The sequence below is a fragment of the Chiloscyllium punctatum genome, chromosome 49 (assembly GCF_047496795.1).
Source record: "Chiloscyllium punctatum isolate Juve2018m chromosome 49, sChiPun1.3, whole genome shotgun sequence".
Taxonomy (NCBI): Eukaryota; Metazoa; Chordata; class Chondrichthyes; order Orectolobiformes; family Hemiscylliidae; genus Chiloscyllium; species Chiloscyllium punctatum.
The window spans coordinates 34,270,323-34,295,134 of NC_092787.1; the positions used below are offsets into that span (position 1 = coordinate 34,270,323).

Consider the following 24,812-nt stretch of genomic DNA (forward strand, 5'->3'; position numbering starts at 1 on the left):
CCATTTCCACTCTCCCTACCACCACCCCTTACTTTTGATAGTTTGCATTTCCCACCATGGGGCTTTGCTTGTAAATATTTAATTGATGACACAGGTGTTTTGCGAGTGATGGTCTTTAGTGAACAAAATGCAAAAAAAAGTCGTGATTCTGGTTTGGGAAGGTTGCTTAGCTGTGTGTGATAACACTTCTGGGGAGAAGAAAAGGTTTCATAAGCTCATATAACCAGAACTGAAAGGGAGTTAAATCAAACCAACATGTTGAACAGGCTTGGTTTTTAGTAACTGTAATGTGATGGTGTCTAGGAGGAGATGGGATTTTGTTTCACAGGGCAGATGAAAACTTTTAAACTGTGTTATATTTAAATAGCTTTTTTTTATTTTAATTTTATTTATTGTTATTCATTGATAAAACAAAATCTGCAGATCTTATGTTTATGTTTCAGCAAAAGACCACCATGTTAAGCAAAATACAAAATGATCTATCAAACCGTAATTCATTTTGAGATGTAACATATCCAGTGGAAACAGCAGCTGGGATCATAACACCTCACCTGAGCTGTCGATAGTTTCACCACTGAAAGCTGATCTGGGGGTGTAATCTCCTGGAGAATCCCTGCCCTTCCTGCCTTTTCTTACCCTGACTCTTCTGTTTATTTGAAAACATAGGTAAGGAAGAGGAGTTGGTCATTTAGCTTTCAAGTCTTCTTCATTCAATGTGATCATGGCTGATTATCCAATTCAATTCTCTGTTCCTGCTTTCTTCCCATACCCTTTGATTCTTTTATCTCTAAGAACTATGTCAAAGTCCTCCTTCAAAACATTCAATGGCTGGCATTTATGACTCATCTCCAGTTACCCTTGAGAAGATGGTGGTGAGCCCTTTGCAGTCCACTTGACGTAGGATGACCTTCAAAGCTGTTAAGGAGGGAGTTGCACAATTTTGACCCGACAGCTCTAATGCACATTGAAGTCACAACGGTGAGTGAGTTGCAGGGACACTTTTGGATGGTGGTGTTCCATGTATTTACCACTAGTAACCAATATCCCTTCCAGACCCCAATGTAAACAGTAGACAATAGCCACCCAGACCGTTACACAAACAGGAGATCATATCTACCTGACACTCAGAAAACAGCTGTCAATATCCATCCAGACACCAATATAAAATATTCGACAATGTCCACTCTGACCTCAAGTATAAAAGAGTAGAGAATATCCACAATAATCCCCATATAAAATTAGTGACAACATCCACCCTGACCCTAATATAAAGTAGACAACATCCCTCCCAGGCCCAATATATAACAGGAGACAGTATCCCTCCAGATAAAGGAAGGATGTGGTCACAGTAAAGGCAGTTCTGAGGAGGTTCACCAGGTTGATTCCAGACATGAAAGGGCTGTCGTACAAGAAGCGATTGAATAGCTAGAGTTCAGAAAAATGAGGGGGATTTGACTTAGGTCTACAAAATGTTAAGTGGGATTGATAAGGAAGACTTTGAACAGATGTTTCCTCTTCTGGGGCAATCTAGAAATAATAGTCACAAGAGCGGCATGGTGGCTCAGTGTTTAGCACAATGCCAGGGACCCAGGTTCAATTCCAGCCTTGGACGACTGTCTGTGTGGAGTTTGCACATTCTCCCCGTGTCTGTATGGGTTTCCTCCAGGTGCTCTGGTTTCTTCCCACAATCCAAAGATGTGCAGGTCAGGTGAATTGGCCATGCTAAATTACCCATAGTGTTAGGTGCATTAGTCAGAGGGAAATGGGTCTGAGTGGGTTACTTCAGAGGGTTGGTGTGGACTTGTTGGGCTGAAGGACCTGTTTCCACACTATAGGGAATCTAATCTTAAAACAAAAATTATAGATTCAGAGGAAGTAAGTTTAAACTTGAGATGCGGAGAAACCACTTCTCCCTGAGGGTTGTGAATCTGTGGAACTTGCTGTTCAAGAATGCAGTGGAGGCAGAATCAATCAACAGATTCCAGAAAGAAATGAGTATGCTTCTGTTAAAAATGTGTGATAAAGGTCTGTGGGGTGCAAATAGGAAAGTGGAGCTGGGATTTTTTTACTTTTATGGCCTGTGAACCTGAGGCACATCTGTCAGATTTTAGCTTCAAGTTTCTTTTGTTCCTCTACCTCACCAAGACACTCTGCTTTCCTTCTCTTCGATAGTAAACTTAATGGCTTACGTTTTTCTGGGACTGTTTTGTCGTCACCTTATCTATAGGAATTACATGAATGATACTTTAGTTTTTGAGCACTACAGCTTTTAATGAATTATTGAATGTGTACAGCAATATCTCCAATACCTCTTCTCTGCATTAATTGAAAATACAAGGATGTAATCCATTCAGACAAGAGCATTTTCCATTTTGACTTTGAGTTTATTTATCACAAGACCTTTCTGGATTTTGAATGTACTGATCTCATCCCTCATCTCATCAAGTCATATCTCCCTTTTCCATCTCTCTGGTAAATAACAATCAAGGAGAGGCAGGGGCTACCAGAAGAGCCACATGTGCAGTGTTTTAGCTGTTGGTGTGGATTGTTGCTGTTTTTGGTGTTGGTACCAACTGTTGAGGTAGTGACCATCCTGCATCCTGAGAACATACCTAGTCAGTGCATTCCCCTCTGCCTGATGACACCTGGGAGATTAGTCTTTGATTGGAGATCGTAATTAGTGAAATCTTTCAAACACTGAATTCTGTATTTTAAATCAGAGAACAATTTAGCATTGAAATAAAAGCTCAATTTGTATTGTCAACATTAGTTTTCTCAAAAATGGTTGAATCATGTAGAATATCACAGATGGTGCTCTTTAAAGGGACATTCCGGCCAACCATTGCAGTTAGTTATTTATGAGTCTGCTGGTGTGTCCAAAAGTTTGATCACTGAGTGAATCTCTTCCCACAAACACAGCAGTGAATGGTCTATCCCCAGTGAGAGTGCACTGATAGTCTGAAACTCTTTCCACATGAAGTGCAGGTGTATGGCCTCTCCACTATGTGAATCCGCTAGTATATCTGGAGGCTGGAAGTATGTGTGAAATTCTTCCCACACATGGAGCAGGTGAATGGTCTCTCTGCAGTGTGTGCTGAGAACAGATGACTGCCTGAAACTTTTTCCACATAAACTGTAACTTAACAGCTTCTTTATGATATGAATAGACTGCTGTGACAACAGAGAGGATGACTAAGTGAATTCTTTCCCACCAGCTGAACAGGTGAATGTCGTCTCCACAGTGTGAATTTGCTGGTGCATATTAATGTTATATGGCCTCCTGACCCACTACCTACAGTCAGTGCAGCTAAAGGCTTCTCTTCAGTGTGAATCTATTCATGTGACATTAGACTGGCGGACTTAAATTCCTTCCCACTCACGAAGTAAGGGAATGGCTTCTCCTGAGTGTAACTGCACCAATGATTTTCCAGCAGGGAAGCACTTCAAATGCTTTACTGCAGTGTCCACATTTCCATGGTTTCTGTCTGGTGCTGGTCTCCATATGAATGTGGTGGTGCTTTTCCAACCAGGATGAATGATTAAATGCTTTCCCATAATCCTCACATTTCCACCATATCTCCATGGTTCTGGTGCCCTTCTGTGGCTTATGCGCAAAACATCGATTCTCTTGCTCCTCAGATGGTGCCTGACTGCCTGTGCTTTTCCAGCACCACTCTGTTGGCCCTTATGTCTCTCCAGTCAGGATGATCAGTTGAAGCCTCATTCATACACAGAGCACTTTGCACCATTCATATTGAGAGGAAACGATGTTATTTTCAGGTTGTGTAACTCTTTCCCTATTCAGTGGAGTGGAACACTCAGTCAGATGTCTGTGTGCCTCAGTATTTGCAGTCACGCTGATCTTTGAATTATCGCCTCAAAGATAGAGCAAACATATCTCCTATCATATTCAAAGATCAATGATATTCAGGTCTGGAAAAGTCACGCAATTGTCAAATCTTGATATGGTGTTTGGTTTGAGTTTCCCATGTGAAATTTGTAACACCGTATAAAAGGAGCTTACAGAAAACATCACTAAGTATGATGGATGCTGGGAGATTTTAGTAAGTTTAAGGAGTTTTTTTTAATTACTAAGGTTTGAAGGGTTATCGGCAAGGGGAATTCCTAATCCCAGTTTGCAGCACTGGATACAAAAGTTTGTATGACTTGGCATCACAAGTGCACAGGTGAGTACTTCTTAAATATGAGGAGGATTTCTGCCCCTGCAGCACATACAAGCAGTGAGTTCCAGAACCCTGCACACTCTGGGTGGAAGATATACTCTTCCTATTCACTCTGTCTTCCATTAAAGAGCTGCTTTGCAGCATTTTGATGTCAGTTTGGTGAATGATGGTGAAGGTGATCATTCCCTTCTCCTCTCATTGGTGAGTAATTCTATTCCTTCATATCCAAGTGAAGTCTTCAGTAATTTGGGGCATAAGGGGTAAGAGGAGCCAGCAGAACAGGACAGAAATCAGTAGGAGATAAAAATTGACACGGAAGCTCAAGACTTACACACTTACCCAGGTAGCCCAGAGAGAGGACCTGTATAGGGGAAGATGCAGGGATCAGCAACAGTGTTAAAAAAGTGCCATCACAGTGTTATGAAGTTGAAAACATGTATGGTCACTTTAAATTCAGAAAAACACTTAAAGAACAGCTAGCTAGAGGTTGGGCTGTTCCAAATATAACAATTGGCTGTTAAATGGATACCTGAGTTTTAGTTGTTGATTTGACAACAACTCGAATTTAGCCAATTAGTTTTAATTAAGCCCCAGGATATCCAAAGCCAATCGAATTTTCATTTTATTGTTTTGACACCGAGAATCCAACCAAATTATAATTAATATGTCATGAATGGTATAAACCCAACACTTTGAAAATTAGAGGGACAGTAACTGCCCTTATAATGTCTTACTCTCAAAGAAATCAGAAAAAAACTTTCTATCAAAGACACCTTTTTATGTGAAATATACTTGCAGCAAAAAAGAAAGTAGATGATCCAGGGACATCAGCAGTCAGAAGAGTAAAAACACTGAAGAAGACAGAGACTATGTGGTCTTGAGATTAATGTAATTTTTTAAGTGTTTTATTCGAACAGCAAATTGTTTTGTATAGTTGGGGCCAGGTAGTATGTAGTAAAGAGAAGGGAGGCTTGGATTTGTGAATAGTTTCTTTGTTTAATGTTCACTTTTAGAGTTAGGAAAATAAATAATTACTTTCTTTAAACAGTGGAATTTAGGAGTTCTCTGTCACCCACATTTTAACAGATTATGAGCCGAGGCGAGCTTTTCTTGGTGTTAGGTTTTAATTAACATGGGTTTGACCTTTGTGTCCTAACAACAGGAAAAGCCGCATATTCATTGGTTGTTCAGTAACCTCTAATTTGAATACCTGTTCTAAATTGCTTTCAGATTGTACGTAAATTGGAGAGATATGTCATAGATTAAAAACTAAAGGCCAGGAGGAAATGTAAAAATGTAATGTTAAGGCTAATTAAATAATTTGGAAATGCAATGTCAGGCAGTATGTTGTCCCTGCATGTGAGAGCTGATGGACCCCATTGTGGTTAATCGTGCCACATCTGTTGCAAGTGCTGATTGCTTGCAGAACTCCAGTTCAGTTGATGGGCTGAGTCTAAACTTCAAATAACACACCATTTCACAGAAGGGGAAGAGTTACCTGGATGTTGTGTTTAAGGAGGGAGTCTCATACACTGCAGGTTAAGTCCTTCAAATTTGGTCAGGGTCAGGGAAGGACACGATATTTTACATAGAACATAGAACAGTACAGCACGAACAGGCCCTTCAGCACACAATGTTGCACTGACCATTGATCCTCATGTAAGGTAAAGCTAATGTACAAACCCTCAAATTTCTGTGACCATATGCATGTCCAGCAGTCTCTTAAATATCCCCAATGACCTCGCTTCCACAACTGCTGCTGGCAGCGCATTCCATGCTCTCTCAACTCTCTGCGTAAAGAACCTGCCTCTGACATTCCCTCTATACCTTCCACCAAACAGCTTAAAACTATGACCCCTCGTGTTAACAATTTCTGCGCTGGGAAAAAGTCTTTGGCTATCAACTCTATCTATGCCTCTTGTACACCTCAATTAGGTCCCCTCTTTTTCTTTTTTCCAATGAAAAACGTCCGAGCTCAGTCAACCTCTCTTCGTAAGATAAGCCCTCCATTCCAGGCAGCATCCTGGTAAACCTCCTCTGAACCCTCTCCAAAGCATCCACATCTTTCCTGTGATAGGGTGACGAGAACTGGATACAGTATTCTAAATACGGTCTAACCAAAGTTTTATGGAACTGCAACAAGATCTCACGGGTCTTAAACTCAATCCCCCTGTTAATGAAAGCCAAAACACCATATGCTTTCTTAACAACCCTGTCCACTTGGGTGGCAATTTTAAGGGAGCTATGTACCTGCACACCAAGATCCCGCTGTTCCTCCACACTGCCAAGAATCCTGTACTCTGCTTTCAAGTTCGACCTTCCAAAATACATCGCTTCGCATTTATCCAGTTTGAATTCCATCTGCCACCTCTCAGCCCATCTCTGCATCTTGTCAATGTCACGCCGACAACAGCTGTCAACGACACCTCCAACCTTTGTGTCATCTGCAAACTTCCTTCAATCTCCTCATCCAAGTCATTAATAAAAATTACAAAGAGTAGAGGCCCAAGAACAGAGCCCTGTGGAACACCACTCACCACTGACTTCCAGCAGAATACTTTCCTTTCCTACCACTCGCTGTCTTCTGTTGACCAGCCAATTCTGTATTCAGACAACTAGATTTCCCTGTATCCCATTCCTCCTGACCTTCTGAACGAGCCTACCAAGGGGAACCTTATCAAATGCCTTGCTGAAGTCCATATACACCACATCCACCACTTGACCCTCATCAACTTGTCTAGTAACATCCTCAAAGAACTCAATAAGATTTGAGAGGCATGACCTGCCCCTCACAAAGCCGTGTTGACTGCATTTAATCAAGCTGTGCTCTTCCAGATGGTCATAAATCCTATCCCTCAGAATCCTTTCTAACACCTTGCAGACGACAGACATGAGACTGACTAGTCTGTAATTGCCGTGGATTTCATTATTTCCTTTCTTGAAGAGAGGAATTATATTTGCCTCCCTCTAGTCCTCAGGTACGACTCCGGTGGAGAGCAAGGATGCAAAGATCTACGCAAGCAGCGAAGCAATCACATTTCTCACTTCCCAAAGCAGCCGAGGACAAATCTGGTCTGGCCCTGGTGACTTGTCAATCTTAATGTTTGACAAAATTTTCAGCACATCAGCTTCCTCAATCTCTATCCATTCCAGCATGCCTACCTGCTCCTCAATGGTTTCATTCACTACCAGGTTCTTTTCTTTAGTAAAGACAGAAGCAAAAAACTCATTTAGGGCTTCCCCTACCTCCTCAGACTCCACACACAAATTCCCTATGCTATCCCTGATCGGCCCTACTCTTTCTTTGACCATTCTCTTATTCCTCACATAGGTGTAAAATGCTTTTGTGTTCTCCGTTCTGCCAAGCCTTTCGCGTGCCCCCTCCTCGCTCTCATCAGACCATTTTTGAGCTCCTTTCTCGCCTGCCTGTAATCCTCTAGAGCTGAGCTTGATCCTAGCTTCATCCACCTTATGTAAGCTACTTTCTTCCTTTTGACGAGAAGCTCCACCGCTCTCATTATCCAAGGTTCCTTTATTTTACCACTTGCCTGTCTCAGAGGGACATATTTATTCATCACTTGCAACAACTGTTCCTTAAACAGTCTCCACATGTCTATAGTGCCTTTACCATGGAACAATTGCTCCCAATTCATGCTTCCTAACTCATGTCTAATCACATCATAGTTTCCTCTTCCCCAATTAAATATCGTCCCATTTTGCATAATCCTCTCCTTCTCCATAGAATGTGAGGCAGTTGTGGTCACTGTCACCAAAATGCTGTCCCACCACCTGATCTGATACCTGCCCCGGCTCGTTTCCGAGCACCAAGTCTAGAATGACCTCTCCCCTCATCGGCCTGTCAACGTACTGGGTTAGGAAACCCTCCTGAACACACCTTACAAAAACAGATCCTTACAAACCATCTGCTCGAAGGAGGTTCCAATCAATATTGGGAAAGTTAAAGTCACCCATTACAACAACCCTACTACTTGCCCATCCCCTGCAGTTTCCTATGCTTCCTAAATCTTGCTTAATCGCATCGTAATTGCCTTTCCCCCAGCTGTAACTTTTGCCCAGTTGTACACACCTATCCCTTTCTATCACTAAAGTAAACATAACAGAATTGTGATTGCTAATACCAAAGTGCTCACCTACTTCCAAGTCTAACACCTGACTGGCTCATTACCCAGTACCAAATCTAATGTGGCTTCGCCCCTTGTTGACCTGTCTACATACTGTGTCAGGAATCCCTCCTGCACACACTGGACAAAAACTGACCCACCTATAATTCTCGTAATATAGTGTTCCCAGTCAATATTTGGAAAGTTGAAGTCCCCCATGACAACTACCCTGTCTCTCTCACTCCTATCGAGAATCATCTTTGCTATCCTTTCCTCTACATCTCTGGAACTATTTGGAGGCCTATAGAAAACTCCCAACAGGGTGACCTCTCCTTTCCTGTTTCTAACCTCAGCCCATACTACCTCAGTTGATGAGTCCCCAAACATCCTTTCTGCAACTGTAATACTGTCCTTGACCAACAATGCCACACCTCCCCCTCTTTTACCATTTTCTCTGTTCTTACTAAAACATCCTGGAACCTGCAACAACCATTCCTGTCCCAGCTCTATCCATGTCTCCGAAATGGCCACAACATTGAAGTCCCAGGTACCAACCCATGCTGCAAATTCATGCACCTTATTCCGGATGCTCCTGGCGTTGAAGTAGACACACTTCAAACCAACTTCTTGCTTGCCAGTGCCATCTTGCATTCCTGAAACTTGATTTTGGACCTCCCTACTCTCAACCTTTTCTATACTCAAACTATAATTTTGGTTCCCACCCCCTGCTGGATTAGTTTAAACCCACCCCAATAGCCTTAGTGAATTTCCCCCCCCAGGATATCAGTACCCCTCTGGTTCAGATGAAGACCATCGTGCTTGTAGAGGTCCCACCTACCTCAGAAAGAGCCCCACTTATCCAAGAATCCAAAACCCTCCCTCCTGCATCATCCCTGTAGCTACATGTTCAACTCCTCTCTCTCTCCCTATTCTTTGCCTCACTAGCACGTGGCACGGGCAACAAACCAGAGACAACAACTCTGTTCATCCTAGCTCTCAGCTTCCTTCCTAGCTCCCTGAATTTCTGCCTTAAATCCCCCTCTCTCTTCCTACCTAAGTCGTTGGTGCCTATGTGGACCACAACTTGAGGCTTCTCCCTCTCCCCCTTAAGGATCCCAAAAACATAATCAGAGACATCACGAACCCTGGCACCTGGGAGCAACACACCAACCATGAGTCTCTCTCGTCCCCACAGAACCTCCTATCTGTCCCCTTAATTATGGAGTCCCCAATGACTACTGCTCTGCTCCTCTTTCTCCTTCCCTTCTGAGCAGCAGGGACAGATTCTGTGCCAGAGCCCTGTGCCCCACTGCTTTCCCCTGGTAAGTCATCCCCCCTCCCCCAACAGTATCCAAAATGGTATACTTATTGTTGATGGATCATACATTCCATTTTTGCAATTTAGTTAGGTAATGATTAGTTACTGGACAACTGAAACTGCCAATGTTCTTTCGCTAAAACAACATGTTTATTGCACTAAAGAGAAAAAGAGCCCCTGTATTTAAGACAATTTTTGAAAGGCCTTAACATAAACAGCTTTGAATACATTTTCCTAGCAATATGCTTTATAAATGCACAATCTCAGTGAAGTTTCACTCCTGTAATTTTAAAAATTCATTCACAGGATGTTGGTGTTCCTGGTTCTGCTAGCATTTATTGCTGAGACATAACTGCCCAGGAAGAGTGGGGATCTGACTTCTTGCATGTTTGCAGTCCATGCGGTGTTGGTGCACATACAGTCACATTTTTGACCCTGTGATGGTGAACGGTGATTTTCCAAGTATTAATGCAATATGCACTGAGATAGCAGTTACACGAAGTGTTGTTCCAATGAATTTACTGTCTGTGTCCTTCTTAGTGTTCAAAGTCAGCAAAAGGTTCTATTGGAGGAGCTCTGGTGAGTTACTGCAGTGCATCTTGGAGATGGCTTATACTTCTATAACTATGTGTCAGTGATGATGGACTGAATATTGAAGTTGCTTGGGGCGTCAATCCAGTAGGCTTTTGCAGTTTTTTTGCATTTCACATACCTAAGCAATTTTTATGGTCCATCTTTGTTTCCTATGAGCATCTTTTCCCCTTTCATCTATTTTTGGGTCATCCTTTTGTTTGATTATAAATTACTTCAAATCATCTAGTTTATTGCATTTCCTTGTAACCTCACAAACTACTTCCTTTGATCTGATATAATCTCTCAGTGCTTTTGCCAGCCATAGCTAATTTATTTCCCTAATGCGTATTCCTATCTTCAACAAATGCATACTTGTTGTAAACCATGCAATAATTATTCAAATACTCGCTAATACCTGTGTACTTTCAAATAATTTTGTGTATTTTGCCAATCCATCACAGACAACTCGCCATTCCATTGTTCACATTGAGACCCTAATTCCAGCATGAGCTATAAGTTACAACACTGCTAATTTAGATTAGATTAGATAGATTAGATTACTTACAGTATGGAAACAGGCCCTTCGGCCCAACAAGTCCACACCGCCCTGCCGAAGCGCAACCCACCCATACCCCTACATCTACCCCTTACCTAACACTACGGGCAATTTAGCATGGCCAATTCACCTGGCCTGCACATCTTTGGACTGTGGGAGGAAACCGGAGCACCCGGAGGAAACCCACGCAGACACTGGGAGAATGTGCAAACTCCTCACAGTCAGTTGCCTGAGGCGGGAATTGAACCCAGGTCTCTGGCGCTGTGAGGCAGCAGTGCTAACCACTGTGCCACCGTGCCGCCCAGAAGCCTGACACACACAACCTCATCTTGTGCCATAATCTGTTAAATTTCAAGAGGCAAAGAACTATCCCAGAGGTCACTATTTAAAGTAAAAATTAACCATTTTATTCTTTAAGTCCAACAGAGAATATTAAAACAACAAATATTTACAACTCATTTCTCTTAAACCTATCTTTTACCTCCCACTCTACAGTACTGGTCCGATAAATTCCCTCTTAAATTTACAACAAACTTAATTTTTAACCCAGTTATAGTCTTCAGATACCAAACTTTCTCTGTAATTCCTCTAGGTCGACTTTGGTGTTCTGCTGCAACAATTTCTTATAGACAGATACCTTTCAGAGAGCCCTTTCTGGGCAGCACGGTGGCTCAGTGGTTAGCACTGCTGCCACACAATGCCAGGGACCTGGGTTCAATTCCCACCTTGGGTCACTGTCTGTGTGGAGTTTGCACAATCTCTGTGTATCTGCATGTGTTTCCTCTGGGTGCTCTGGTTTTCTGCCACAATCCAAAGATGTACAGGTCAGGTGAATTAGCCATGCTAAATTGCTCATAGTGTTTGGTGCATTAGTCAGAGGGAAATGGGTCTGGGTGGGTTACTGTTTGGAGGGTTGGTGTGGACTTGTTAGGCTGAAGGGCCTGTTTCCACACAGTAGGGAATCTAATTTATTTGGCTAGCAGTCTGTTTGTTGCTTGTTGCTGTTCTCCCCTAACTGTTCAAAATGTCCAGTTTTATACCCCAAAACATCGGATCATTTCATTGGTTTGATGTTGTCAAAATACTAAATTCAAATTTGGTTGTATTTTGTTATCTGGAGAATAATTTAAACTGGCCGAATTTGAATTTGTTTTTGTATCACGGCAACTCATTGGCATTGTTGGTGTTTCACAGTCAAATGTTACATTTTAAATTCCTTCAGCGCACACTGTGCTTCCCTAAGTCCATGCCAGCTTCCAGTCTCTCATAAAGGTTCAGTACACACCTATACCTTCATAACATATATCACTTTCAAACCCAAAGGAACTACAAATGCTGTAGATCAGAGACAAAAATACAGGTGAGGATTCCTTGGAACTGATGAAGCGTCACTTGACCCAGAACATGAACTCTGATTTCTCCCCACAGATGCTGCCAGACCTGCTGAGCTTTTCCAGCAAATTATATTTTTGTCTTTAAATCACTTCTAAACTTGATTAAAATTCCACGTGATGGTCACTATTTAACAAAGACTCTTTAACAGCAAGGTCATTAATGAGTCTTGTCTTTCCAGAAGACTGAACCTAAAACCTAAATATGAAAAGCTTCAATACAAACTGCAGAAATTCACCCGCCACAGCAATCATACTGATTTGCTTCATCTAATCTGTATGGGAATTGAAATTACCCATTATTACTGTTGTTTGTATATTACATGGATATCTAGTTCTCTGATTTATATTCACAAGGAATTGTTCTGGATATTAAATAAATTCAGCAAAATCCAAATCCAAATAATTATGTTTCGCTATAATATTATCACCTAAAGCTGGGCTGGGTGTTTTAACATGTTTGTGACCTGAATGCAATTAACAGCACAAAAGAGCTCCTGATATCACCTGTGGACTCGCTGCTATCTTCTCGCATGTGTCATGAGATGATTTCTGAGTGAATCCTTTCCCACATTCTGAGCAGATGAATGGCCTCTCCCCAAGTGTGAATTCATTGATGTACAGTGAGTTGAGATAATCATCTGAACCTAATTGAATAATCCCTCATAGGTGTGAACAGTGTTGATGTAGTATCAGTTCCCCAGACTGGAGAACTGGACATTTCTAAAACACTTCCCTCAGTCTGGACATTTAAGAGGCCTGTCATTGGAATGAACATGCTGATGGCGTATCAGATCCCAGAATCTTTGTAAAGCACTTCCCACAGTCTATACATTTAAAAGGTCCCTCCACTGTGTGAATCCGCTGGTGTGTCAGGAGGTAGATTTTCTGACTGAATCTCTTCCCACACTCTGAGCAGGTGAATGGCTGCAAGTGCACTGGTGTACAGTGAGACGAGATGACCCTCTAGACCTAGAACCATACTGAGATCATTTGAATGGTCTATAGTTAGTGTGAACATGTTGGTGTAACTTCACCTCCAAGGAGCTTTTACACCTTGCCCTACAGTGTGGACATTTCAAAGGTCTCCTCAGTGTGAACTCACTGGTGTGTCTTGAGCTGGGATGACTCAAAATCCCTTCCCAAACTCAGTGCAGGTGAATGGATCTCCCTAGAATGAACTCACTGGTGTGTCAATGGGGTGGAGAAGCAAATAAATAGCAGCCCACATTCAGAGCAGATGAATAGCCTGTCCCTAATGTGAGCACGCTTGGTGTAGTGAGGTGAGATGATCTTCTGAACCATTTCCATAGTGAGGGCACCTGAATCGTGTCTCGACAATATGAATATGGTGATAGATGATTAGCTCCCTGGAATCAATTCTCACACCCTGAACATTTAAAAGATCTTCTCCTCAGTGTGAGCACGTTGATGGGACTGCATATAATGAGAACTTTAAAAGTATTTACCACAGTCTGTACATTTAAAAGGTCTCCCCTCAGAATGAACAAGCCAATGGGACATCAGATCACTGGAACTTTTAAAGTACTTCCCAGTCTGGAGATTTAAAAGGTCTGTCCTCATTGTGAACTCATCGGTGTTTCAGCAGGGTGGATAACTGAGTGAATCCCCTCCCACAAATAGAGCAGATGAATTGCCTCTCCCCAGTGTGAACACATTGATGAATTTATAGTGGAGAGTGGCAAACAGAATCCTTTCTATTTCTCCCCAGTGTGACTGCATTTGTGTATCTTGAGGCTAGTTGATTGGCTGAAGCTTTTTCTGCAAACAGAACATCTGTTCTCCCCACCGTGAATGGTATTTCTCGTTCGATGTTTCAAATCTGTTTATAGTTCAGTTATGATAAATTGTGTCAAATCACAGTGCGATGCAAGGTTTCAGTATCCTGACCTCTTCCTCTTTGCATACCCCATAATTGATTTAAATAGGAAAATGGAATGAGGGAAAAGGCACAAAGTAATAAATTCAGGATGTGAAATTATTCTGAGTGAACCGGGTAATAATGAGGAGCCAGCATCTTGGACAAATTATCATCAGAGTTGCTGGATTGTTATAGAAACTGAACTAAGACTATCAGTTAGGGAAGGAGCCTGCTTTCTACTCTGGGCCTGCTCAAGACAGTGTGGTCTTCAAAGTTTGTGAGAAGATTTGTAGCTCGGGTGCTCGTTGTTGTGGTTCTGTTCGCTGAGCTGGGAATTTGTGTTGCAGACATTTCATCCCCTGTCTAGGAGGGAGCCTCCTGTGAAGCGCTTCTGTGATGTTTCCTCCAGCCTTATTAGTGGTTTGTCTCTACCACTTCCGGTTGTCAGTTCCAGCTGTCCGCTATCAACAAACACATCGACCTGGACCCAATATACCAGCCACTGCAGCAGACAGCTGGAACTGACAACCGGAAGCGGCAGAGACAAACCACTATGAATGCCGGAGGAAACATCACAGAAGCGCTTCACAGGAGGCTGTCACCGAGATGGGACGAAACGTCTGCACACAAATTCCCAGCTCGGCGAACAGAACCACAACAGTGAAGTCTTCACGTGTGAGGAAAATAAAGAGACATGGGGAGGAGGTCAGAAAAATAGGGGGCAAAGAAGTGGGATTCTGTATATCTAAACCTGCCCAGAAACTTGACAGGATTTTTACCAGCTCAAAGACTCAGTGTCAATGCTGTCACCACCAAGTTACCCTCCAAGACGCACTGTCCTGACCTGTTTGACATCCAATAGTGGAGGAACAATGACTTCCTTCAGTCAGTCAGACATTAGGAGGATGAAAGTCAGTGCCTTCTGTTCCTGTTACAAACTCTATTCCCCAGTCGCTGACTGAATCTTTCTCCCTGGGAATTTTCTAGCGCTGAAACAGATTGTTCTGGACTTTAGTGCCATATTTCACCCCAAACAAAATCCAATCACATGTCCACATCATCAGTAAAACCACCTATTTCCAACTCTGTATCATCACCGATTTCGCTCAGCTCATCTGCTTCTGAAATTCTCATCCATTCCATTATAGCCTGGTGTTGTGTGGTTTCTCACATTATTATCTGCAGCCATCAATCCGATTCATCTTCCCTGTAAATTGAGATTCCGTCCCTGCTGAGAGTCTCCTCAGTCATATCAACACTTGCTGTGCCATCCCCAGTGACATCGTAACATTTTCCCACAAGATGGCCATGCACATGCACTGGTCCACTTTGATGTTATAAAGATGGCATCTCTGGGCCTCTTCCCTGAATAAAGACTACAATCTCCTAATGTAGGCCTGGAGATTCTTATTTAGGATCTGCCACCGACACAAGATGTTTGTGAAGTGTCTCTATTCATTTTTCCCAGCCACACTTCCAACCAATGGTGCCCAAACCCCCTTTCTGCCACCAATCACAGCCACCGGAGAAAGCAGATTCATGTCTCTCACAGTCACATGCCCCACATACTAACCAAACTTTGCTTGTGTCTAAGCCTATTGTTGACTGTATAGAGAATACTCGTATCTGTAAGGAATAGTGGGTTAAAAGACGGCCATTAACAGTGGTTCTGAGAAAGTGAAAAAAGGGTTCTTCTTCAAGTTGTGTAAATCAATGGAAAATATATAAATTATCATGATCGGTATCTTAAGCAGGAAGTCCAGATTGCATCTGTTGCACTTGATGTGGTCTCCTTTATGTCGGGGAGAGGGACTGTCAACTCTCAGAGAGGTTCAGGGAATGTCTGTGGTCAGCATGCACCAAACAATCCCACCACCCTGTGACCAACCACTTCAACTCCTTCTCACACTCCCCCAAGGACATTCAAATATTTGGCCGCCTCCTCCACCAAATCAAAGCTACCCACCAACTGGAGGAAGAACACTTCATCTTCTGCCTTGTGACACTACCACCACAAGACATTAACACTGACTTCACCAGCTTCCAAATCTGCCCACCCCTCACCTCATCCCAGATTTAACCTTCTCCATTGATCTATCACAATAACCTATCTGCATCCATCTATTGCCATACCACCTACCTTAACCCATTCCCACCCCCACCCTACTATTTATCTCTCACCTCCCCCCTCCACATTCCTGATGAAGGGCTTCTGCCCAAAATATCGATTCTCCTGCTCCTTGGATGCTGCCTGACCTGCTGTGCTTTTCCAGTGCCACACTTTTCAACTCCATGAATAGGAAAAACCGGAATCCGAGGCTACAGCCTTAGATTAAAGACAATTTTGGAACTGAGATAAGGAGGAGTTTCTTCACTCGGAGGGTAGTGATTCTGGGCAACTGCTTGCCACGTAAGGCAAGCCAAGTCATTGATTAGTAATGGGATCATGACGTTACAGGGAAAAGGCAGGAGAATGCACTTGAGAAACAGATCAGCCATGACTAAATGGTGGAGTGGTCTTTGTGGGCTGAATGGCCTAATTCTGCTCCAATATATCATGATCTGCACACTCAGTTTGATTTGAAAAACAAAATGTGGGGAAAAGCAGAGCAGCAAAGTAATAAATTAATGGTCACTTTGAGATTGAACTTTACAGAATGTACACTTTCCAACACCAGTATGAACTGCCACCCTCCCCACCACCCTGTGCAGTGAACATTCCCTCAACCGTTCATCCACCAATAGATCTCATAGATCTCATCCATCAATAGATTGATATTCAGCATCATCTTCGTACCTGGTCTGCAGTCCTTCCACCCTCTCCAAGCCATGTATTATCTTGTAAGTTTCTATTAGATCTCCCCTTAATCTTCTAGACTCCAATGAATACAATCCCAGGATCCTCAGCCGTTCCTTATATGTTAGACCTACCATTCCAGGGATCATCCGTGTTAATTTTCGCTGGACACGCTCCAGTGCCAGTATGTCCTTCCTGAGGTGTGGGGACCAAAACTGGACACAGTACTCCAAATGGGGCCTAACCAGAGCGTTATAAAGTCTCAGTAGCACAACGGTGCTTTTATATTCCAACCCTCTTGAGATAAATGACAACATTGCATTCGCTTTCTTAATCACGGATTCAACCTGCATGTTTACCTTTAGAGAATCCTCAACTAGCACTCCCAGATCCCTTTGTACTTTGGCTTTATGAATTTTCTCACCGTTTAGAAAGTAGTCTGTGCTTGTATTCTTTTTTCCAAAGTGCAAGACCTTGCATTTGCTCACATTGAATTCCATCAGCCATTTCCTGGACCACTCTTCCAAACTGTCTACACATGAAAGAAGTGAAACTATCACCGTATTCTAACAGATGAAAGGCTTAACAGACAATCAGTTTTTGAATGTATAATTTCAGTTACATCACACTGCAAATTTTACTGTTCCTCGGATGCTGCCTGAACTGCTGTGCTCTTCCAGCACCACTAAGCCAGAATCTCCTTCCACAGATACCACTGATCATTGCCAAAGCCTTGTTGCCTGTGGAGAAGGTGATTTTTAACTTTCTTGTACAGTTACAGCTTGTGTGATGAAGGTGCTCCCACAATGTGTTTGGATAAGGAGTTACATGTCATTCACCCAACAGTCAGGAAGAGTTGATGATGTATGTCAAAATCAGCAAGAGTTTATGTTTTTATTTTGTTTATAATTTTACAAAAATATTATTGAGAACCTTTGACATCAGGCCACAGATTAGGTCAAGCATTGCCAAACTAGCAGGTTTACAAGAATGTCTTCAAAGAGGAAAGCAGACCTGTGAGGTTTAGGATGGGAATTTGAGACCATGTTGTTTTGGCAACTGTAGAAACAGCCACATAGGTAAAACAGTAAATAAATGCATTATTGGAGTTTGAAACACAATGAGGTTTCAAAGGTTGTGTGGCACGGGGGAAGTAGGGATTATCACAGCCAAGAATTAAATCAGGGGTGAGAATTTTAAAATGTTGCGTTTCAACAGGACCCTTTTATTAATGACTCTGTTTGTAATTTTTATTAATGACTTAGATGAGGGAGTCGAAGGGTGGGTCAGTAAATTTGCAGATGATACAAAGATAGGTGGAGTTGTGGACAGTGAGGAGGGCTGTTGTCGGCTGCAGAGGGACTTAGATATGATGCAGAGCTGGGCTGAGGAGTGGCAGATGGAGTTCAACCCTGCCAAGTGTGAAGTTGTCCATTTTGGAAGAACAAATAAGAATGCGGAATACAGGGTTAATGGTAGGGTTCTTGGTCAGGTGGAGGAACAGAGGGATCTTGGGGTCTATGTACATAGATCTTTGAAGGTTGCCACTCAGGTGGATAGAGTTTGTAAGAAGGCCTATGGAGTATTATCGTTCATTAGCAGAGGGATTGAATTCAAGAGTCGTGAGGTGATGTTGCAGCTGTACAGGACTTTGGTTAGGCCACATTTGGAGTACTGTGTGCAGTTCTGGTCGCCTCACTTTAGGAAAGATGTGGAAGCTTTGGAGAGGGTGCAGAGAAGATTTACCAGGATGTTGCCTGGAATGGAGAGTAGGTCATACGAGGATAGGTTGAGAGTTCTCGGCCTTTTCTCGTTGGAACGGCGAAGGATGAGGGGTGACTTGATAGAGGTTTATAAGATGATCAGAGGAATAGATAGAGTAGACAGTCAGAAACTTTTTCCCCGGGTACAACAGAGTGTTACAAGGGGACATAAATTTAAGGTGAAGGGTGGAAGGTATAGGGGAGATGTCAGGGGTGGGTTCTTCACCCAGAGAGTGGTGGGGGCATGGAATGCGCTGCCCGTGGGAGTGGTAGAGTCAGATTCATTGGCGACCTTTAAGCGGCATTTGGATAGGTACATGGATGGGTGCTTAATCTAGGATAGAAGTTCGGCACAACATCGTGGGCCGAAGGGCCTGTTCTGTGCTGTATTGTTCTATGTTCTATGTTCTATTTAGCTAGATGAACGAAGTTTGGTAAAATTAGCACTTAGGCAGCAGGGATTTACATTTTCTTGAGATTACAGGGAGGTTGAATGTGGAAGGTTGGCTCGGAGTGTGGATAATTCATTCTAGAAGTAACACAGGAATGGATGAGAATTTCAGTGAATGAGATGAGACTAAGGTGGAAGTTGTGTGAGGTCACTGAAGTGGAAATAGGTGGTTTTGGTGCAGGACTGACCTGTCATCTCTGGAATTCAGCTGTTTTTCAATTTGTGAATCAGGTCTGTAACAAGATCAGGAACTGAGTGCCCCTGGCAGAACCCAAACTGGGTGTCGCTGAGCAGATATTGCTTGATTACACTTTTCATCACTTTACTGATTAACAAGAGTAGATTGACAGAAGGGAAATTGGCTGTGTTGGATTTACCCTGTGTTTTTGTGATGAACATACCTGGCTGACGTTCTACATTGTTTCCACACTGTAAGTAATCTAATCTAATCTAATTGTTAGTAGATGCAGTGCTGCTGTTCTACTTGGCTTGGTGATTAGCAAGTCAGAGAGCGCAACTCATCAGTACGACTGTCAGAATCTGCTCATAGCCTTTGCACAATTTGTCAATTTCTTGATTTTATTTGCGGTGAATTGAGTTGGCTGAAAACTGGCATCGGTGATGTTGGATACCACTGGAGAAGGCTGACATGGATCATTCATTTGGCACTTCTGGCTGACAGTTGCTGCACATACTTGTCTTTTGCATGGATGTGTTGGGCACCTGCCATCAGTAAGGTTGGAGATTTTTGATGTGCTTCCTCCAGCCAGTTTTTTGAATTGTCACCATTTGACTGTGGCAGAACTGCAGAGCTTAGATCTGACCCAGTGGTTGTGGGATCGCTTTGCTCCATCTCTTGCTGCTTATGCTGTATGGCATGCAGGAAGTCCTGTTTGGTAACTTCACCAGGTTGGTACCTCTTTTAGGTACCTGCTCCTGGCATGCCCTGCTTTATTATCCATTGAACCAGGGTTGTTCAGGGGATTAACCCTAGCTTAATAGTAATGGTTGAGTGTAGGATATGCCAGGCCATGAGATTTTAGATTGCGCTGGAGTACAATTTTGATGTTGTTGATGGCCCACATTGCCTCATAGGTACCTAGTTTTGAGTTTCTATTTTGTTTCGAATTCTGTCTCATTTAGCACAGCGATAGTGCAACTCAGCACAATGGAGGGTAGTCTCAATCTTAAGGCAAGGCTTTGTCTCCAAAAGGATTGTGTGGCAGTTGCTCTTATTAATACTGTCATAGACAGATGCATTTGCAGCTGGCAAATTCATAACAATGAGATCAAGTATGTTTTTCGTTCTTGTTGGTTCCCTCATCACCTGCTACACACTCAGTCCTTTAGAACCAGTTCAATCAGTAATCCTGCTGCTGATCTACTGTTGATGGTGGACATTGAAATCCCATGCCAAGTGTACATATGGCACCACTTACACCCTCAGTGTTTATTCCAAGTATTGTTCAACATGGAGCAGTACTGATTCATCAGCCAAGAGAGGATGGCACGTGGTAATCAGCAGAAGCCATGAGACGATGTATACCACTGTGCCACCACCTCTGCCTGGTCTGTCCTGCCAGTGGGACAGGACATATCTAAGGATGGGGATGGTGGTGTCCAATATTGTCTGCAAGGTATGATTCTATGAGTATGATTATGTCAGGCTGTTGCTTGACTAATCTGCAAGACAGTTTTCCAAAATTAGGCACTAGCCCCCAAATGTTAGTAAGAAAGACATTGCAGGGTTGAGAATGCTGATTCTGTATTGTATTTTCTCGTGCCTTGGTAGATGTCATGTGGGCCATCTAGTTTCATTCCTATGTTAAAACTTCAAATGAATGACTTGCCAGGCCACTGTCAGGTTGGCACGTTTCTTTCCCTGAAGGACATGAGGTTTTTTTATATGCCATTGGCAATCGTCCCATGACAATCAGTTGATTCTTAATTCCAGTTTTATCTTATATCCAGAATATTAAAATGTACAACTGAAGTCCAGGTTTGAATCCCACCTCGGCAGATGGTGGAATCTAAAACCAATAAAAGTTAAATACATAAGGTTTGCTTACTCATTTTTATATATCACTGACACAATTTTTGTTTATTTCCAAACCACTGTCCATTATCCTGTCCTTCTCTCCCCCCCCCCCCCCCCCCAAATCCCCTGCCGCCGAGCTCCACCCCCATCCCAACAGTAAAGTGCACATGGAGTTTGACACCAAGACTGAGACAATCTGATCACCTTCTTCTGCTGCTTCCCTCCCTTCCACTAGCCCACCAAGCCACACTATCTTACATGTTGTTCCTTATTTAGTCCTAAACATGCATCTTTCTCCAGTCTCTTGTCAGGTCTTATCAGAGTTTATCTTGACCCTAGTCTGCTGACTACAAGCACTCCAAGTCTCTCGCCCCTCCTCCTTGTCAAACCTCCTCACCAATTCATAGATATTATTCCTTGTTCTGTGATTCTCTATTTTCTGGTTATGTCCTTCTCACCCATTCTGCTAAAAATTAATGTTTGGCCTCACCGTCATTGGAAGATCCTGCTCCATTTCCACTCATCCTTTCCTTTCTGAATTCCTCGTATTTTTTCTTAGATTAGGTTCCCTACAGTATGGAAACAGGCCCTTCGGTCCAACTAGTCCATACCAACCCTCCAAAGAGCAACCCACCCAGACCCATTCCCCTACATTAACCCTAACACTGGGCAATTTGTCAGTTCACCTGACCTGCACATCTTTGGATTGTGGGAGGAAACCTGCTCACCCGGAGGAAACCCATGCAGACACAGGGAGAATGTGCAAACTGCACACAGTAAGTTGCCCGAGGCATGAATCGAACCCGGATCCCTGGTGCTGTGAGGCAGCAGTGCTAGCCACTGTGCCGCCCTAAAGTGGTGTCCATCAATGATCTATCCTTGGCCCCTCATGTTTCTCACCTATCTACTGCCAGGCGATGACATCGTCCAAAAGCACTGTGTTAGTTTCACGTACACTGACAATGCCCAGCTTTGCCGCCCCATCATCCCTCTCTATTTCTCCGCTGTTACGCAGTTATCAAAATGATGAAGGGCTTATGCCCGAAATGTCTACTTGGATGCTGCCTGCTGTGCTTTTCCAGTGCCACCCTTTTCAACTCAGTTATCAAACTGCTTATTACATATCCACTACTCGATTAGCTGAAATTTCCTCCAGCTAAATATTGGGATGGTTAAACCCATTGCCTTCAGTTATTATTACAAATGACTTTACCTTACTGCTGAGCCCTTCCCTCTCATTGGGAACTGCTTGAGGCAGAACTACAGTCTTCAGTATTGCTCTCATATCTGACCCCAAGAAGACCTTCTGACACATCTACACAACTGCAAATACCAGAAATTTCAATCTCTCAAATGTTATTTGTTTCCACCTCACCCAGCTCAATTACTACTGAATCCCCTTCGCCAAATCCTTGATTCCCCAACTGACCAAGAATCTGGTCTGAGACTATCTTATGATGGGAAACATCCTTTCAATCTTTTCTAGATTGTTATAAATCCTATCTCTTATAACCTTTTCCAACACTTTACCAGCAACTGGTAATTACAGACTCACTGGTCTGTAATTACCAGGGTTGTCTCTACTACCCTTTTTGAACAAGGGAATCACATTTGCTATCCTCCAGTCCTCAGGCAGTATTCCTGTAGACAATGATGATTTGAAGATCAATGCCAAAGGCTCGGCAATCTCTTCCCTTGCTTCCCAGAGGATCCTAGGATAAATCCCATCCGGCCCAGGGGACTTGTCTATTTTCACACTCTGCAGTATTTCTAATACCTCTTCCTTGTGAACCTCAATCTCTTCTAATCTAGATGCATGTATCTCTGCATCTTCACTGCCAACATTTTCATTTTCTATAGTGAACACTGTCGAAAAATATTTATTTAGTGCTTCCCCTATCTCCTCTGACTCCACACACAACTTCCCTCTATTATCCTTGATTGGCCCTAATTTAGCTCTCGTCATTCTTTTATTCCTGACATACCTATGGAAAGCCTTAAGGTTTACCCTAATCCTATCCGCCAACAACTTCCTATGTCCCCTTCTGGCTCTTCTGAGCTCTCTTTTTAGGTCTTTCCTGACTTCCTTGCAACCCTTAAGCACCCTAACTGAATTTTCACATTTTGTCCTTACATAAGCCTCCTCCTCCTTCTTGACCAGGGATTCCACTTCCTTAGTAAACCACAGCTCACGCGTTCTATATCTTCCTCCCTGCCTGACAGGTACATACTTGTCTAGGGGACACAGGAGCTTTTCCTCGAATAAGCTCCACATTTTTAATGTGCTCATCCTCTGCAGTTTCCTTCCCCATTCTACGCTTCCTAAATCTTGCCTAATTGCATCGTAAATTCCATTCCCCTAGCTGTAACTCTTGTTCGATGGAGTGCACCTATCCCTTTCCATCACTAAGGTAAACCTGACAGAATTGTGATCACTGTCTCCAAAGTGCTCACCTACTTCCAAATCTTAACACCTGGCCAGGCTTGTTACCCTGTACTAAACCTTGTAGGCCTGTCTACATACTGTGTTAGGAAGCCGTCCTGCACACACTGGACAAAACTGACCCATCTATAGTACTCGTACTGTAGTGATCCCAGTCAATATTTGGATAGTTGGAAGTCCCCCATGGCAACTACCCTGCCCCTCTCACTCCTATCAAGAATCATCTTTGCTATCCTTTCCTCTACGTCTCTGGGACTATTTGGAGGCCTATAGAAAACCCCCAGCATAGTGACTTCTCCTTTCCTGTTTCTAACCTCAGCCATACTACCTCAGTTAATGAGTCCCCAAACATCCTTTCTACAACTGTAATATTGTCCCTGATCAACAATGCCACACCTCCCCCTCTTTTATCATCTCTGTTCTTACTGAAACATCTGAATCCCGGAACCTGCAGCAGCCATTCCTGTCCCTGCTCTATCCATGTCTCCGTAATGGCCACAGCATCGAAGTCCCAGGTACCAACCCACGCTGCCAGTTCACCCACTTTATTTCAGATGCTCCTTGCGTTGAAGTACACACACTTCAAACCAGGTTCTCGCTAGCCAGTGTCAGATACTTGATTTTGGAACTCCCTACTCTCATCCTCTTCTGTACCTGTCCTACAATTTTGGTTTGTTAGTTTAAATCCACCTTCATAGCTTTGGCCCATTTCCCACCCAGGGGAATGGGTTTAGATGAAGACCATCTTGCTTGTAGAGGTTCCACCTACCTAAAAAAGAGCTCCAATTATCCAAAAACCTGAAACCCTCCATCTTGCACCATCCCTGTAGCCACGTGTTCAACTCCTTTCTCTCCCTATTCCACGTGGCACGGGCAGCTAACCAGAGAAAACAACTCTGTTTGTCGTAGCTCTAAGCTTTCATCCTAGCTCCCTGAATTTCTGCCTCAAGTCCCCATCTCTCTTCTAACCTGTGTCGTTGGTGCCAATGTGGACCATGACTTGGGGCTGCTCTCCCTCCCCCCGAAGGATCTCAAAAGCACGATCAGAGATATCACGGACCCTGGCACCCTGGAGGCAACACACTAACCATGAGTCTCTCTCGTCCCCACAGAACCTCCTATCTGTCCCCCTAACTATCGAGTCCCCAATGACTACTGCTCTGCTCCTCTTCCCCCTTTCCTTCTGAGCAGCAGGTGCCCCACTGCTTTCCCCTGGTAAGTCATTCCCCCCACCCCCCCCCTCCCCCCGTCCCCCCCTCCCCCCATTAGCATTTTTAGAAAAGAATCTCTCCTAA

General features: G+C 43.2%; 1 protein-coding gene across 8 annotated transcripts in view; it reads left to right on the plus strand.

Moving 5' to 3' along the window:
• The window catches only part of LOC140469554 (uncharacterized), a 151,606-nt gene that overhangs the window by 44,023 nt on the left and 82,771 nt on the right, over positions 1-24,812 (plus strand). Inside the window, exon 3 of one of the 8 annotated variants that reach the window (XM_072566181.1) lies at positions 444-978. The exons of the other annotated variants lie outside the window; for them this stretch is intronic. The gene's annotated coding sequence lies outside the window, so the exon portion shown is untranslated. The remainder of the gene's footprint in view (positions 1-443; positions 979-24,812) is intronic. 8 annotated transcript variants of the gene reach the window in all.